This window comes from Saccostrea echinata, unplaced genomic scaffold (assembly GCF_033153115.1).
Source record: "Saccostrea echinata isolate AGI-Se365-2 ecotype Australia unplaced genomic scaffold, CSIRO_AGI_Sech_v1 ptg000002l, whole genome shotgun sequence".
Classification (NCBI taxonomy): Eukaryota; Metazoa; Mollusca; class Bivalvia; order Ostreida; family Ostreidae; genus Saccostrea; species Saccostrea echinata.
Genome location: NW_026889751.1, coordinates 16,899,616 through 16,917,740, shown reverse-complemented (window position 1 = coordinate 16,917,740; position 18,125 = coordinate 16,899,616). Strand labels below are relative to the sequence as shown.

Genomic DNA, 18,125 nt, shown 5'->3' with positions numbered 1-18,125 from the left:
CTGTAACGGGGCTGTTAAAACTGTCTGTGTCAGAGCTGTACTTACAGAGAAGACATCTTCTGTCAGAACAAGTTTTAAAGCCCCCGTTAGGTAATGGATTGTCCAATCTGGTTCTTACTACCATGTCCTTCAGGTTCCTCGGGCGTCTGTATGCAGCCAATGGGGGCTCCTTAAAGACCTCTGCCATTCGTTTATTTGAGTGGAGAATTGGCAGATTCTTTTGAAGGATACCGCTGAGGTTCTTAAGGACGGGATGGTATGTGGTTACCAGAGGGACCCTGCCGCTATTGTCTTTTTCCTTGTAGCGTAATAGGTTTTGCCTGTCATGTCCCGCCATCTCATCAATAGCAGTTTGTACGGTGCGGGCATTGTAGCCTCTCTTGCATAAGTGGGACTTAAGGAGACCGCTTTGTTCTTGATATAAGGCAGGGGATGAACAGATGCGCCGAATTCTGGTGGCTAGACCCTTAGGCACACCCTTAAATGTGTGTGGGGGATGACAGCTAGTTGGCATAAGATACAGATGGGAATCTGTGGGTTTCGTGTGGAGACTGAACTCGATTTCACCATCAGTCAGGGTAGATGTAGTATCTAAGAATATGTTTTTCGAATTAGATACGTCTACTGTAAATTTGATAGACTGATGAAAGGTGTTGGCAAACGAAATGAATGCCTCGAGGCTCTCGCGACATTCCACCCATTTCATCTCTATATCGTCAATGAAACGCAACCAGCTAAGGGGCCTAAATGGTGCTTGAAGTAGCAAGTTGCGTTCCAGTCTGACAAAGGCTCTACAGTAGTAGTGCTTGATAAAGAGACGTACATGGCGGAGGCCCATAGACAACTCTCAGACGAACGTTTCTATAAGAAACTGGACTCTGACCCTACTAAAGAATTCTCCACCGCCATCACCAAAACTCTTGACGAAATGTTTGAGAAAAACGAGATTGGTATCAACGTCTATGAGACACTCAATCCTATTGACTGTAGACCAGGACAATTTTATCTGCTTCCTAAGATACACAAAGAAGGTATGCCAGGTCGCCCTATAGTTAGCGCTATTGGAAACCCCACGGAGAAAATTTCTGAATACATCGATTTACATCTCCGTCAACACGTAGAGAATTTGCCATCCTATCTCAAGGACACCACGGACTACATTAACAAGACGCCCTCTACTGGCCTTCCAGATCATATCCTTCTCGTGACTATGGACGTCACATCTTTGTACACCAATATTCCGCACGATGAGGGTATCGAAGCCTGTAGAGAAGTCTGGGATAGTAGATCCATACAAATTCCTTCTACCGAGTCCCTTGCCAAGCTCCTTGAACATGTTCTCAAGTATAACAACTTCATGTTTAATGGAGAACATTACCTGCAGGTTAATGGCACTGCTATGGGTACGAAAATGGCACCATCTTATGCCAATATTTTCATGGGCAGACTGGAACGCAACTTGCTACTTCAAGCACCATTTAGGCCCCTTAGCTGGTTGCGTTTCATTGACGATATAGAGATGAAATGGGTGGAATGTCGCGAGAGCCTCGAGGCATTCATTTCGTTTGCCAACACCTTTCATCAGTCTATCAAATTTACAGTAGACGTATCTAATTCGAAAAACATATTCTTAGATACTACATCTACCCTGACTGATGGTGAAATCGAGTTCAGTCTCCACACGAAACCCACAGATTCCCATCTGTATCTTATGCCAACTAGCTGTCATCCCCCACACACATTTAAGGGTGTGCCTAAGGGTCTAGCCACCAGAATTCGGCGCATCTGTTCATCCCCTGCCTTATATCAAGAACAAAGCGGTCTCCTTAAGTCCCACTTATGCAAGAGAGGCTACAATGCCCGCACCGTACAAACTGCTATTGATGAGATGGCGGGACATGACAGGCAAAACCTATTACGCTACAAGGAAAAAGACAATAGCGGCAGGGTCCCTCTGGTAACCACATACCATCCCGTCCTTAAGAACCTCAGCGGTATCCTTCAAAAGAATCTGCCAATTCTCCACTCAAATAAACGAATGGCAGAGGTCTTTAAGGAGCCCCCATTGGCTGCATACAGACGCCCGAGGAACCTGAAGGACATGGTAGTAAGAACCAGATTGGACAATCCATTACCTAACGGGGGCTTTAAAACTTGTTCTGACAGAAGATGTCTTCTCTGTAAGTACAGCTCTGACACAGACAGTTTTAACAGCCCCGTTACAGGCCGCAGCTACAAAATACTAGGGAATTTGTCCTGTCAAACAGACAACTGCATTTATCTCATCAGTTGCAAAGTTTGCTTCAAACAGTATGTTGGTGAAACAGGAGATCTCCGCAGGAGAGTCAATAATCACCGTTCTACCATTAGGACCAAAAAACTCAATGAACCCGTTGGGGAACATTTCAACCTTGAAGGTCACAAATGGGAGGACATGACAGTAGTGGTTATTGACCATAATCCAAGATGGACAGACGCGCAGAGAAAAGGCAAGGAAAAGTTCTGGATGCACAGGCTGAAGTCATTCCGCCCTAATGGTATTAACAAACTTAATGACTTCACCAGGATGAACGTGAACTAGACCCAATCCCGGATTGTAACAAACAAGTTCATTCTCTCTATATAGTGTAAATTTTACCGTTAATTCGTATTAGTAATTCTGGAACAATCTACCCAAATATTTACAGCTCACATTTCTGTTTATTTCTTTTTTCCGATTTCCAAATTTATAATATATCCAAATTCATATTTCAAAATTGTCATTCCATATTATCTTTCTTTAATTTCTTTTTATCATGTAGAGTTACGCTATTTTGAGAGAATAAGACAATGTACGATTTACTGTTGGCCGTAATTAATTAGCGATAATTAATTCGTTCAATTATGTAAATCACACTTCACCAGACTACACCCGATAGACCGGACGCAATTCATAGCGCTCCGGATTTCTTTGTTCACAACTGTTAATAAACTCCAAATTAAACATGTAACATTGTAAATATTTAGTGTTTGGTAGTTTAGTAGTAGTGCTAGTTGTTTTTGCTTCTCTATTTCCTTTGTTTTTATGACTTCTTAACTTTTTTCTTTGTCCTGAGGAAGGGACAGGTTGTCCCGAAAATTTGACAATTATTATTGTTCGTGTCGTTGGTCATTTTTAGTGCTTTATATAAATTTCCATCCGTGACCTTGTATCTACTTAGTAGATCCGACAATTAGGATATGCAGTGTTGTTGGTTTTTAGTGCTTTATATATATATATATATATATATATATATATATATATATATATATATATATATATATATATATATATATATATATATATATATATGTAAAACAACAAAAAACATATATAAATTTATTTATTTATTTATTATTATTATATTTGCTAGCTGGATGGTTAAAAGTGGAGTGGGATTCTGGAGCTAGAAATGATTATAGATATGGCGCAACCTTCATGGATAGGGTTAAATATGAAGTCGCTGCTTGCTGTGAACCAAGAATTCTTCATGACAAAATTATAGCTGTCGGATGTGTCGTGACAAGGGGTAAAATACCAAACACTTAAAAGTAAAGAATTTATTTCATTCATGCTACATTTATTGATCTTTTGATGAACTTAGATAAACTATTGATAATATAGGTCCAGACTGGGAGCTGGGAGATGAAGATGGCGGAGAGGGAAGTCTTGGCTCTGTTTGTCAGATCAAGCGGAATGGCATTGTTTTTGTGTGTTTTTTATTAATCCTTTATCAACAGAATTTGACAAATGCTACTTTAACTGAATACTATACTGACTTAATTGTATGATTAATGTGATTTGGTTTAAATATCTCCAAATCACTGCCAAGATCCCTTTGGTTTTTCGATACTAACGCCTCAAGGAGTTATTTTGTTCACTTTAATTTGTTCTCTTTTTTTTATAGGTAAGATGGCCAAACAGATGCTTAGTAAATCATAGGTTTGGTTTTGACGAAAAATTTGACATCTTGATATGGTAAGATATTATTCATGAGATTTGGATTAACTATATTGTTTCAGAAGATTTGAGATTTTTAAGCTGCATGATTTAGCTGTTGCAATTTGTATATTGCCAGCGGGGCTCGATCGCTTAATTAATATTAAATAAATTCATTCTGATGAAACCTTACCTCTGGTGAAGTCTGCAATATTCATTCTGAAGTAGCTTAGCCATTTACTGTAAATTATCCATTCTGTCGCATACCTTTAATAAAAACTCATGCATCTGCCTCAAAAGCGTATTTCTATCAATAAACTTAAAAACATAATGTCGTTGTGTATGTTTAAAATAAAATTTTCTTTCTTCATAATACCGAAAACGAGAATTTTACCAAAAGTATATGGGTTCAATAAGAATCAAAGCTACAGCTCCAAGTAAAAAAAATAATGCAAAAGAATCTATATGTAGAGATATTTCATGATAAAAGTTAAATTAAAGGGGTTTTAGTAAAATCACTAGAACAGAATTTAAAATTATGCATACATGTTTTGTGGGATTGGAAATAATTTTATAACTTCTTAAAACAATCTTTTATCAATGTGTGGTAACACAAGAGCAGTTTAAGAAAATGGGTATATTGTTCAACATAGAGACCTATGTCGGTGAAAAAAATCATTCAGCACCACCACGACCCTTAATATCGACCCACAGTATATTTTGGTTTGAAAAAAAAATTAAATTTCTACAAAAAATAAAAAGCGTGCTTTTCGAAACATTTAACCCATATTTTTCTTATGCATCCTAACAAACATGTTCTTTGTTATTTCTTCATTGTTGACAGTGATCCCTTCTCACCTGAGGTGATCAGCTTCTTGCAGGCGAACTGTGATGCTATAAGTGCCTTTACAAGGACATCATCTGAACCCCATCGTACGGGGTTTTTAAAAGGTAATAAATACATACAAATATAGATAGATCTAGTATGTTTAAAAAAGGTTGGTGAATCGTTTACACAAGGTTTCCACGTAACGTTCATTTTAACATTTATCATGTAATTTATGCTACACTTAAGTGATGATTTTTAGCTAGCTATCTTGCTCAGGCCCTTATAAATCAACATTGAAATAAGTTTCCTGTTTATTTGATTAAGGTATTTATGAGGCCGGTGTTGGAGGGAAGGATAACGTTAAGCACGGGAAGGGAGGTCTCGGATCTCCGTGTTTGAAACTACCAAAAGGGCAGTATTTCAAAAATGACAGAGTGTCAGAGGATTCTTCTTCAGACGTTGAAGCTGATGGACCAAAGGAATCAGAGACATCTACTGCTGAAAAACAATGGTTATGGCGAGATTACAACGGGAAGTGGAAGCCATATCCGAGAAAAATAAATGACAGAATCAACAAGTGTTATGACAGAAATCCGCACTCTACAGTGGTTGTTGTAATAAATGAACAGACGTAAGTATAAAATATTGAAAAAATTGTTCTTTCATAATCTTACTAAATGTATTTTTCCAGCGCATTAAACATATATAAGATTTAAGTGATATGTTTAATAAGAATTTTAAACTGATTAGGATCTGCAATTTTTTTACGGAAGTGTCTTTTGTAACAGCGATTTCACTTTGTAGAAAAATTGTATTCACCAAAATGATGCTTTGTCATTTAATATAGATTTGCAACATTTCAAAAAAAAAAAACCAACAACACATGATTCTGAGATTTTCAGTTACAATATATACTCACAAAGTCTTGAAATGGATTTCTCGGAGAGGATCAACGATTTGGTTAAGATGTTATTTGAAAACATGATTGGTCACAAGTTCAGTATTGAAAGTTTCGCAGGTGTGTTAAGGAAGCAATTAGATAATCTGACTTGACTGAATCAGTGATACAATATGACGTCATAGTAGGCGAGATGACGTCAAGTTTAGAACAAAAGTTTTCTTAGTATTGTTATTTAGAGACATAATTTAACTCCTGAAAATGAATAGAAACGTGCAAATATTAGCAAAAATCAAATGTTTTTATTTTATTATGCTGTATCTGTCACTTGAATTAAAATCTCCGACCGATGACGTCATAACTGTTCAACAAGTAACTTGAGAATCGATCATGTTGTGTAACGAGAATTTGGCTAAGACGGCATGTAAAAAGATACTTATAAGGGGGTTTAGAAGCAAATACCGTGAATATTGTGTATTATTCATGTGAAGTTAAAGTTTGTTAAACAGGTATGTTGATTTATTTTCATCGATTATATCTTCTATTGAAGAAAGTCAGCTATTTACGTATCCCGATTGGCCTTTCCTCTGTCATTCGTGACAACAATAATGCAAAAGAACAACACTAAGCTGGATATTTAAAAACATAAGATTTGTACATATCGAAAGCTTGTGTTCTAAAATACTTGGAAAGTGCTGCTAGAATCGTGAAGTAAACATGGTTTGAAGAAATATCTCGGGTTATATGTATATGAATCAAAACATAGGGTAAGGTTTCGTACAAATATGTGGAATAATTATTTTCCCGACCGGAAGTGGGATTCTAGCAGCACTTTTTAGGCATAAGAGATATTTTTCAACTATATTATTGACTCAAAGAAATTATTAAACCCCGGGGTATTGTTGTTCTGTGAACTTTTTTATTAAGGAATATTTTGCTATTAATAGCAGTCACGTGATGACGTCGAGGTGATGCACTACTTGGCCTCAGACACTCCGTGTCTTTATGTAATAGTTAATAATACTTTACGTTTTATCGGCGACTTTGACAAATTATCAATCTTAATTTTCTTTAAAAAGTCTAAATTTCTCGAGAAATGATTTGTATGCTTCCTTAACATACCCGCGTTATCTGTGATTTCTCTGTATTAATATACCCAGTGGGGAAAAGTACTGCAATCCGCCTAGATATTCCTGATTTATTTATAAAAATGGTTATAAGACTGAGACTTGTTGCTTGAAACGAATCAAGACAATCTACAGGACAATTAATTATTGAATTAATTATTTAAATTAATCTTATAGATAGTTTATTTCCCATTTTAAAAAAAAAAAACATAAATCTACAACGAAGGTGCATTTAACATTTTGTAGAGGAACTGTAATAATTTTATTGTTTCTTCTTAGTTACAGAGTTGTCATGGCAAAAAATACACAAATAAACCTAGAGACAAGGGAAACACAGGAGGTAAAACTGGTGAAAAACGTGTGATTTATAAAGATGAAACTAGATCTACATCTAATTAATTATATGTAATAAAGAAACTGCAATAAATATTAGAATCACAGAATTTCTTTGTTATCTCTTTTATTTACATATTTTGATTTATGAACAATATTAGTGGTATGTTGATAACTTTAAAAAGCAATAAATTAACTAAATGTTACTTTTGTTTTCCACTGTAATTGTACGGACACATACTTTTAATCATATTTTTGGAGAAGTTCGTATCAGTTCTCTGGAGGTAGCGCAGTTAAAACTTATAATCAACAATTGCAATACATAGAAAATCTTAACACAGGTGAAACAGAAGAAAGTTATTTAAAAAGTAAAGGGAATTTAAAATGTATGAAATACATTTACTGGTAAATGATTCATAATATCATTTTTCTTTTACTTTATCAAAAGATATTTATAAAATATAAAATTGTCAAATACATAGAGAACAGATCAAACCATAGAATCTGCAAATGGGTGATAATGTTAGTACATTATTTTCATGCAATTGACACCCTTTTGCCAAGCCAACCAGAAAAATATAACAATATAACAAAGATATTCATCTATGAAATTAATTTTAGCATTTATCAGAGTTTCCCATAATAAAATGGATGAGACACATGTTAGAAAAACAAAATTTTGAAGCAAAGAAAATTTCAATCGAAAAAAGGCAAAATGTGACGTAGTGTCTTCATAGTACACTAGACAAGTTCAAGGTGGCTCGCTGTATGACATGTAAGGTAGCACAAAAAAAATCAGAATTTTTTTATTCTACAGAGTGTGGCCATTTCACACTTAATAGCGTTTCATTATGTCTCGCTGCTAGTCTTTATTGGATGTTTAATACACTTCTTGTTCTTTGAAATACAAATGAATATTTTTCTACATCCGTATTTTTGTTGCTGTAGTTTTTACATTTGTCCCCATCCGTCTCTCAAGTTTTTTTTTCTATTTGTTTGAATTTCTTCTACACGTGTGAATTCGTCTCATGGAAAGGTACAACAATATTTTGTTTTGAAATTTCGATTTTCATACGATGCGCATCTTTAGCCATAAGACTTGTTTCTTAATATGCAATTTTGCGTTAGCAATTACATTTCAGGGTTTAAATTCAAATGTGATGGTAGTCTGTTAATATGTCTTTTAATTACTAAGAATATTTCGGCCTACATTTCATCAACTATGTACCGTACCGTTCACGGTAGCTCAGTCGGTAGAGTGCTCGCTCCGTGATCGGGAGGTCGTGAGTTCGAATCTCGGCCGCGACTGACCTAAGTCGATAAAAAATGGGTAGCAACTGTTCCTTCGCCATGCGCTCAGCACTTTGCAGTGAAAGTTGCAGGTCCTTCGGATGAGACCTTAAAAACCGAGGCCCCGTGTCACGGCAGGCATTGGCATAATAAAGATCCCTCACTGCTCAATGGTCCTAAGTGCCGAGTAAAGGTCAAAATTTGAAGCCCTTCGCCGGTATATGGTGACGTCTCTATGTGAATGAAAAAGTCTCGAATGGAACGTTAAACAACATACAATCACTCAATCAATCATCAACTATCTCAATTCGAAAGTACGAGAGTGAAAATTCTGACCAAACGTTGTCAGTTTTTAGCAAAATGTACATGTATTCTGAATCTAAAACCGCTTTATCAATTCATATTTGTGGCATAACTGTGTATTTGCTTTCTTAGGTCATCTGAATCAAAAGCTAAAGTAAATTTACTGTCAGGGGTTCTATCTGTCGTCCGTCAAATTTTCACCTTTTCAACTTCTACTCCAGAATCATTGGTCTAATTTCAAGCAAACTTGCAACAAATCATCAGTATGTTAACGGTATCTAAGTTTGATAAATGAAGGGTAACACATCCTCTTCCAAAAGGAAATACTTTTTATTATTGAAAGCATAGACTTTTATTCTGTAGCAACCGTCACGGTAGCTCAGTCCATAGAGCGCTCGTTCAGTGATTGGAAGGTTGTGTGTTCGAATCACGGCCGCGACTGAGCTACGTCGAAAAAAAATAGGTAGCAAATATTACTTCGCCAAGCGCTCGGCACATTGAAGTGAAAGTTGCAGGTCATTCGGATGAGACCTTAAAACCGAGGCCCCGTATCACGGTAGGCGTTGACACGATAAAGAACCCTCACTGCTCAATGGCCCTGGGTGTCCAGTAAAGGTCTTAATTTGAAGCCCTTCACCGGTATATGGTGACGTCTCTAAATGAGTGAAAAATTCTCGAATCAATCATTCTGTAGCTACAGTAGGTTTTCTGTTTATCTAATGTACATACACATGTATTCATTAACCAGGAAGAGAACTGTCGGTCAGGTGAGTGTTTTGCCCCATGGATCTCTTGTTGAAAATATTCTATTTATTATTCTAAATTATAATTTCCGCCTCAAAATTTAACTGAAATTAGCTAGAACAGGAAACTTAAAATCAGGAAGGGACATGTCTAGTGAATATTGTTTAGATCTTCACTTTCATTTAATAGGGTAAGTTGGATATGTGTTAAGATTTTTAGAATTTTATCCCCTTTACCCTGTCCGCCGTGCATTATTCAGAGGCTATATATGATTATATAAAGGGTGTTACACTTCAATTTGTTTTGAACTAATACATTTGAAATATTGTCTGAGTTAGACTACTTTACTAGTATGTCTTGAAAACGAATTTGATTTGATTTTGATTTGAGTTGCATTTGATTGCATTCAGTAACAAACAAAAAAGTTTCAAATGCGACATTGGCTATACCACATTGGATGTACAAAATTCAGAAGCTCCGTTTTCATTATTCAAAAATAGATAGAATAGTTTGTGGCATAGTTTGTGGCATGTATATGCACAAATATTAGATACTTTGCATCGCACATACATACAAGTCCATGTTTTCCAAAATTACTTATGATAATAATAATGATTAAATTCAGAGCGTTTTTCTAGATCTGCGATGTAGATGGCTCTTGAATTTAGAAGAGTGCAGGAACTCTGGCAGGAACAAGCACGTATTGAGGCTCAAAATAGTGAGTATTTATTTAGTCATATATATACAAATGGAAGTTCGATGTATATATAAATAATTTTAATGAAATAAATAAAATCAAAATTTGGATAATATCCCAATTGTGAAACGTCTGTCTGTTTTTCACAAATCTATCCTAAGATTCTTAGCTTTTTGTCTTACCCTTTCTGAAGAAATTTGTCATGATGTTTTTTTTCACTTCATTCAAGATCGTGACCTGCGTTATCAACATGGAAAAGGACCATGCAATGTTTTTATATTGGATACATCATCAAGTATAGGAGTGGAAGGATTCATACAAATGAAAGATTTGTTTTGTACTATTATTAATGGTAATGTTTATTTCATTTATACTAAGTCGTTTTAGTCAGCCTTGTTAAAAACTGGAATGCACATATTTCTTATCATGTATGCTGTCATATTTGTGAAATTTATATATACTCACAACATGATATCATGTGCAAAGTTCGAAATTTAATTACCAATTTGTATACACAATAGTGTAGCAGTGACGTCAAAATAGCCGATAATGTGCAAACCAACTATTAAAGTGAAGGGGATATACATGCAGTTTGAAATCAAGGAGCTCCTGCTCGAAATATCCTGCTAAAAAGGAAACAAATTTAAGGCCTAGAATTCCAGAACATATTCATGACATTATGATATGATGATATTTGAATTACAATGTAGTTCAGCCAGAAAAAAAAAATTATTTTACAAATTGTATATTCCGTAAGATATGATTTGTCTTAAAGTAAAAATGGCAAAACTGAAATTTGATAGAGTAAAAAGTCTGAATATCGATTAAAAATTTAAGGATATGAAGATTTCTCAGTTAAGAATTGTACAATTACACTCAATACAGATTTCGATATTTTCAACTGGCTGGATTGTGTTGATTCCTAGAAGAGTAGATAGCTGGTTTCCTTAATTCTTATTTCTATGCTAATCCTACCTCAACTGTAGTTATATATGATTGTCTATTTTACATTTTAGCTTACCTGAGTCTCATGTAAGCTTTTCTGGTCTAAGGGTGTCTGGCGTCCTGTGTCGTCTGTCTTGTGTTGTTTATAAACTTTTCACATATTCAACTTCTACTCATAAACCACTTGGCCAATTTCAGCCATATTTGCCAAAAAGCATCCTTGGATGAATGGAATTCAAGTTTTTAAATGAAAAAGGCCACGCCATCTTTCAAGGGGAGATAATACAAAATGAGTGAAAATTCAATGACATCTTTAAAAATCCTCCTTTCAAAAACCACTGTGCCAAAAAAGATGAAACTTGTGTGAGATCTTCATTACATTGTGTAGATTCAAATTTGTTCAAATCGTGACCTCTGAAGCTACAATATTAGGCGAACAAAGTTTTTTTATAGGAATGTATGTAAAACTTTGATACCCTATTGTGGAAGTATCCTCAGGTAGTATTGCTTTTCTCTTCCAGTCACAAAATTTAAAGAATATGAGAAAAATAATACTAACAAAAACCCCATACACACAACATACAAAACTTACACTAAACATACAAAAGGCAGTGCAGCCACAAAGTAATTCTACTTGCAATGGAAGCAAAAAAAAGGGTTGGGTGGGTGGGAGGAAAAAAGAGCTGCTCGCTGAACAGCTAGCAATAATGGCGCCAAGACTTATTTGTACTACGCATGACATCGCACAAGGGACGATAACTCCCGCAAACCTGTGCATAAGGGGACCATGTCAAAATTTATTTTATCATAATAAAAACCACTTTGTCTCAAGTCCTATTACCAATCGAACAAGAAATCAAAGTGGCGTAAATTTTATTGACAAGAGAAGTACTTCATACAAACATATACACACAAAATATATTTAAAGAATATGAGAAAAATAATAGTAACAAAAACCCTCATCCCAAGTTTTGTTGGGGATAATAGGAAACTGATTTGTAACATATCTTGAATTGGAAGGTTAATAATAACAATCATTATAGTATATTGAGCACATGGAAGTGATCTACCAAAGTGTACCATGGTATCTAGTATTTTTGAAAAGTGAGGGTCAATGTATCTTAGCACCGTATCACTCGACCAGTACCCAATCGCTTTGATCTGATCCACTGGCACACCGATACGACTTAACCAGATGGCTCCAACCCGTCGAAAAGAATGACCTTAATGTTACTGTCATCTACTCCTGCTTGTACAAGAATTTAATGTAGCTTTTGGTGGAAAATGCTGCAGGTAAAAACTGAACCAATTCCTGTGAAAAGCAGGGGCCCAGAAAGATCCGCTCCTCTTGTAAGATGAAGGTAAGCCTGCAAGGCTGATGCTGGGCATAATTCCCCATTAACCTGAGGAAGGATAACATTAAGCTCCCGTTCTCGGAAATGAATTGTCTTTGTATATCGTAAGCAAAGTATGTAACCCCATGAACAAAGCATCAAATCCACCCTTCTGACATGTTTCTATGTCTCAAAAGGTCCTTTAATTGCAATGTTACCTGGGCGAAGTAGACCATAAAAGGCTATTAGACAAGCACACCAAAAGACCAAGTCTTCAACTGATGAAAAGTCCAGGAAAGATCGCATCCTGAGAAGATGAGATGGTGTTATCGAATCAACAGGAAATTGGGTTGTACCCAATTCTCGCTTAATACCCATGAGCAAATATTTAAACTGGTAATCCTCTGGAATATGGTCTGGTATATCACAAAGTTTGTGCATGTGTGATATAATATTCAAGTATTGCTGAATTGAACAAAATTTGAAACATTTCACTTTTGCTAAGTAAGTCGCATATAACTGTAAAGTTTTAGAAGTCGCTGGTAGTGGGGGCACGCTGATCTGGTCACAAAATTCCAGGTAAGTCTTCTTGTGAGTGCGATAGGTGGAACCCGTCGAGTTAGCCCATGCCTTTCTTTCCAAAGCGGATGCCTGGTCTTGTAGGGACTGTACAGTGAATCCATCTAGCAAAGATAAATGGTAATGACATATGAGACAACATTGTCACAATAGAAAAATTATCATGTTGTAGGGAAGACACTAACGAATACAGTTTTGTAAGTTGTCCTGGCTCATGAAGACGGGAACAAACATCCCCGACATTGTTTTGTTTGCCTGGTAAGTATTTAGCACTGATAGCATAATTATACAAGGCAGATATCCAGAATAGAATGCGGCACATGAACTGTACAAGGGGATTCCTGGAAGTTCCTTTGTTAATCCAAGAAACGGCAGAAGAGTTATCACTATATATGATCACTTTACGATTTACAAAGTATTTACTCCAACTAAACACAGACAGAAATATAGAGATAAACTCTTTAACATTAATATGGGCCATGGCACAAGCTGGTAGGTCTAATGGTCAATTGATGTAGAAGTTGTCTCCATTGTAGTATCTTCCACCTCCCTCTGAAGAAGCATCCGTCTGGAGTGAGGTGATGGGCCGTGGATCCTGTATACGAGACGTGCCATTGAATATTCACATGAATGATATACACCTCTGGAGGTCCGGAAGGAAATCATCTATGAGCAACACTTTATGATGTCTCTCAGACACTGCATTCTTCAAGTCCAACACTGTACGAAAAAGTGTACGGCCAAGACATATCACTTGAGAAGCCCAATTGAGCTTTCCAATTAGTGTTTCTAACTTTTTAACACTAGCACGCTTTTTCTGAGAAAATGTTCCCAGTAAGTTGTTAAAGTCTTGCAGCTTTGATGTTGGCAAGACTAAAGTCATAGTCACTGAATCTACTACCACCCCCAGGAATACCAGCTGCTGGGAGGGACCTTCAACCTTTGACCAGTTAATAGCGAAACTTAGCTGTCTAAGTAGGTAAATAAGTGTATACAATGCTTTTGAACATTCATGAAATGTTTTTCCAAAAGTCAAAAAATCATCAAGATAAACAATGACAGTATTATCATACACTTTCTTTAGAATTCTACAGACTGCACTACTAAGCCGCTGAAAAATTTGGGGGCTCTTAGCAGCGCCAAAGGGAAGTTTAGTGTCATACAAATATGTTGGTGACAAAGCATTTACAAACTGCATTTTAACCCAGTAGTCTGATAGTTAGAAGGGTGAATGGGGACTGATCTATATGCAGACTGTAGATCTATCTTTGCAAGGTAACAACCTTCACTAATAAGCTTGCTAACAACACGTAAATCCATGTATGAACATGAAGTATCAGACTGTACATGATCATTTATAGACATATGCAATGGACGACTAGCATCATGGATAAACCTAACTTAGAATTTGATTTAGGGATAGCTCCTAAAGCACTAACAATAGTAGGTTTGACACAAGTATCCACATAGTTTCCATTTGATAATACCTCCATCATCAATAATTCTAAAGCCCTCTTTTATCCCCTTGCATAAGAAGTTGCGATCAAAATCATCTTGTAAATAAAATTCCCAAACCGAGTACTTTGACCCTGAAGAAGAGTCAGAGCAGCGACCCGTCCCGTTCCCTAGTTTTTTGGGTGAGACAGAGCATTATGAGTTTGTGAATAGCAAACAAAACAACAATGCTGCAATTTACAGTTAGTAAAGTCACACGTTTCCATATTGAATTTCCTGCATATCTCCTTGCCTTCAGGTGTGAATGGGCCACGTCGACTTCCTTTCTGCTTGGAGGTACCTTCCTTCTTAGCATGTGTTCCCAATGATCCTTGTAGGGTCTGCATAGTGAGGCTGTTCGGTTTAGAAATCAGTTGAAAATCCTGAAGGTGAGGACGAGATAAACCCCATCGAAATTTTTCCTTAAACTGCAGTTCCCTATATTCACAGTCAAATAGAAGGACACTGCCTTTGACGTACTTGCTGAATAAGCGATTTATGTATTTGGTGTATTCAAGGTAGTCGCGCACTCCCTGGTCATCCAATTCCTGATTAATGATCATTTCCTGCATAATGACAGCGCTACCATAGCCCCAATGTTCAATGGACAGTTTAAAATAGTCACGATCAAGCTTTTTGTTGATCTTCACTCCAGTATTGGTAAGTGTAAGAAGATCATCCTTCTCTTGTTGCATATTGGGGTCAAGCCAAACGTAGTTATGAACAAGTCTTACTTTCCCCTTATTACTGGATGTGCTTGGTGTAATAGCAGTATAAATATGAGAAGGGAACAAGTTAAGAGATTACTGAGGTCAACTGGACCTTGCAGGGGGTGTACATTTGGTGCAGTCTCAACTCCAGTAGCAGTCGCAGGTGCGCGAATTGTACTCGGGCCAGGGCTGTCTTTCCCTTGCATGGCCACTATAGTTTGTTTGCAAGCATCGATATTCTGAAGAAGTTGCATCTTTCGTTTGTGTAGTTTTAACGTCTGGAGCTCCTTCTCTAAAACGATTATTTCACTAGGGATAGATTGCGGTCTTGTTGTTAGAATTGCCGTTGTGGCCGAGCCGCCTGAGGCCACTAATTCTGCGTTGTCACTCATTTCATCAGACGAGTCGTCGCACGATCTTATAAGTTCAAGCACTGTCTGATCTCTTGGACGAAGATCGTATGAGTGACCCTCTTGCATGGAAGAAAAAAGAGCTGCTCGCTGAACATCTAGCAATAATGGCGCCAATACTTATTTGTACTACGCATGACATCGCAAAGGGACGATAACTCCCGCAAACCTGTGCATACAGGGACCATGTCAAAATTTATTTTATCACAATAAAAACCACTTAAATTCTACATGCAACAGTCTTATCATTAAAATTCGTAAAAATTCATTTAACTAAGGAATAAATAATGATTATGCAACAATTTTTAGCGATGTTTAATTCATTCAAAACCAAATAAAAATTAATAAATGTTATTAAATACGTTATATTTCCACTATGGAAGAGTTATACTTCTTAGTGCGCTCTTTTGTGAAAAAGTCGGAAAATGTACAAATCTCGCGGGATTTCAGGGACAAACGTAACGTAAACATGTAAACAATATGTTGAATGTCGATGAACAAATCCTAAGAAAATGCAAATGAAATATTTTATTGTTGTGGACTTTATATACATCAAGAGTAGGAATGACAACGATATCAATTTATATCTATTGTTGATCGTATATATCTATTTATCGTATGGTACATCTAAATACAATACACATGCCTCGGAAATGTCGTATTTTTTATTAATGGATGATAAATTTAGGGTTCTCGCTCTCTTACATATGTCTTTTAGTTCTTCTATTCTTTAATTGGAATGACAAATACATTTAACATTAAAAATTGGATTGAGATTGGCATGTTTTGTATTATCCGCAACGCCATGCTGTCCCTATCAGACGACCAAACGCGCCTCTAATTTTGAAGAGTTCACTAATGGAAATAAAACGTATTCAAACAGTATCTCAGTCAATCAATGCTTGTGATCTAACAACTATCAATGATTAATATCATATATCATTGCTATATCAAGCTATGGGTATGACCTCCAAACAATTTGGCCTCGCCAAATCTTGTGGTACTACATGTTGAGGACAAGGAAAGAATAACCAATATCTCGTTTCAGCATATCCCTAACCAGAAATTCTTTCCCCCTTTTGTGACCGAGTGCAGATTATCTTTGGTCAGCCAATTAAAGAGCAGTTGAAACTAAAATAATTCAAGACATTGAGCCTCATTGTGACGATATTGTCGTTCTGTAAATATTGTCGTCGGCGACAATATGTACCTACCCGTACTGCACATATTAACGTCCATGTTGTTGCCAGCGCCAGCCTTTTACCCTCCTTTATAATGGACGACAAAAGGTACAGTCATGCATTGGCACATATTATCGTTGGCAAGAATATGTATTGTGAACATTTGCTTTGAAATATATTTTCGAAGGTCGTGAAAAGAGAAAGAGAGAGAAAGATTTACACACACCCCATACGGAGAGAGAGAAAGAGAGAGCTAGCAACTAGACAGACAGACAGAAAATCAGACAGACCAACAGAGAGAAAGACAGACAGACAGACACGGATAGACAATGTGTATGATAGATAAATAAGTAAACAAAAGTTGTATTTATCTATGTAGCATTTGTAGTACTGTAGGGAGAAAGGGTTTTGGTCAGAAAATCATGTCTAGGACTGGTGTACACCACTATGATATGCCAAGATGCAGTAATTCTTCATATATCTGACAAATAAGCCTAGTCTTTTTTCTTGTTTAAAATTACTTGGAGAATGAATGTTAATTTCTTTTTGTTAAGTAGTAATGATTATCTTGAAAATATTTTGGCGTTATTCTTGTAAATGCACCGATATAATAGGGATTGGGGTCGACAATTTTAGTTCATCTGAGCTGAAAGGTCAAGTGAGCTTTTCTTATCACTTTTTATCGGTCGGCCGTCTGACCGCCCGTCTCTAAACGTTTCACATTTTCAGCTTCTTCTCAGGAACTACTGGGCCAATTTCAACCAAACTTGCCACAGAGCATCCGCAGATATAGGGGATTCAAATTTGTTTAAACGAAGGGCTACACTAGCTCTCTTCAAAGGAGAGATAATAAAGAATTCAGGAAAATTTAGTTACATCCTTAAAAAAAATCTTCTTCTCAAGAACCACTGTGCCAAAAAACATGTTAAAGCTTCTTTTACTACTGTACATCCAAATTTTTTCAAATATGACCCGGAGGTAGGATAGGGCCCACGTGTATGAACGAAATTTTACATTGGAATACATATAGAAAAAGATCCTTAAAAATCTTCTTCTTAAGAACAGAAAAGCCATAATTAGTCATATTTATAGTAAAGCATTGCTAGGAAGTGTGGATTCAAGGTTGTTCAAATTAAGACCCCGGGGTATGATGGGGTCACTATGGGCGATCAATGTTTTACACAAGACTACATATAAAAAAAACTTTAAAATCTGCTCTGAAGAACAACAAAGTTATGATTAGTCTTAATTATATGAAAGAATCCTCAGGTAGTGAGGATTCATGTTTGTTCA

The 18,125-nt window shown here is 36.3% G+C and overlaps 2 protein-coding genes and 1 pseudogene across 2 annotated transcripts in view; 2 read left to right on the top strand and 1 right to left on the bottom strand.

Moving 5' to 3' along the window:
- The window catches only part of LOC133178069 (uncharacterized), a 104,201-nt gene that overhangs the window by 61,699 nt on the left and 24,377 nt on the right, over positions 1–18,125 (top strand). The window lies entirely within an intron of this gene.
- Positions 1–18,125, top strand: part of LOC133173723 (uncharacterized) — a 127,871-nt gene that overhangs the window by 99,935 nt on the left and 9,811 nt on the right. The window lies entirely within an intron of this gene.
- Positions 11,515–15,720, bottom strand: LOC133203033 (uncharacterized; annotated as a pseudogene).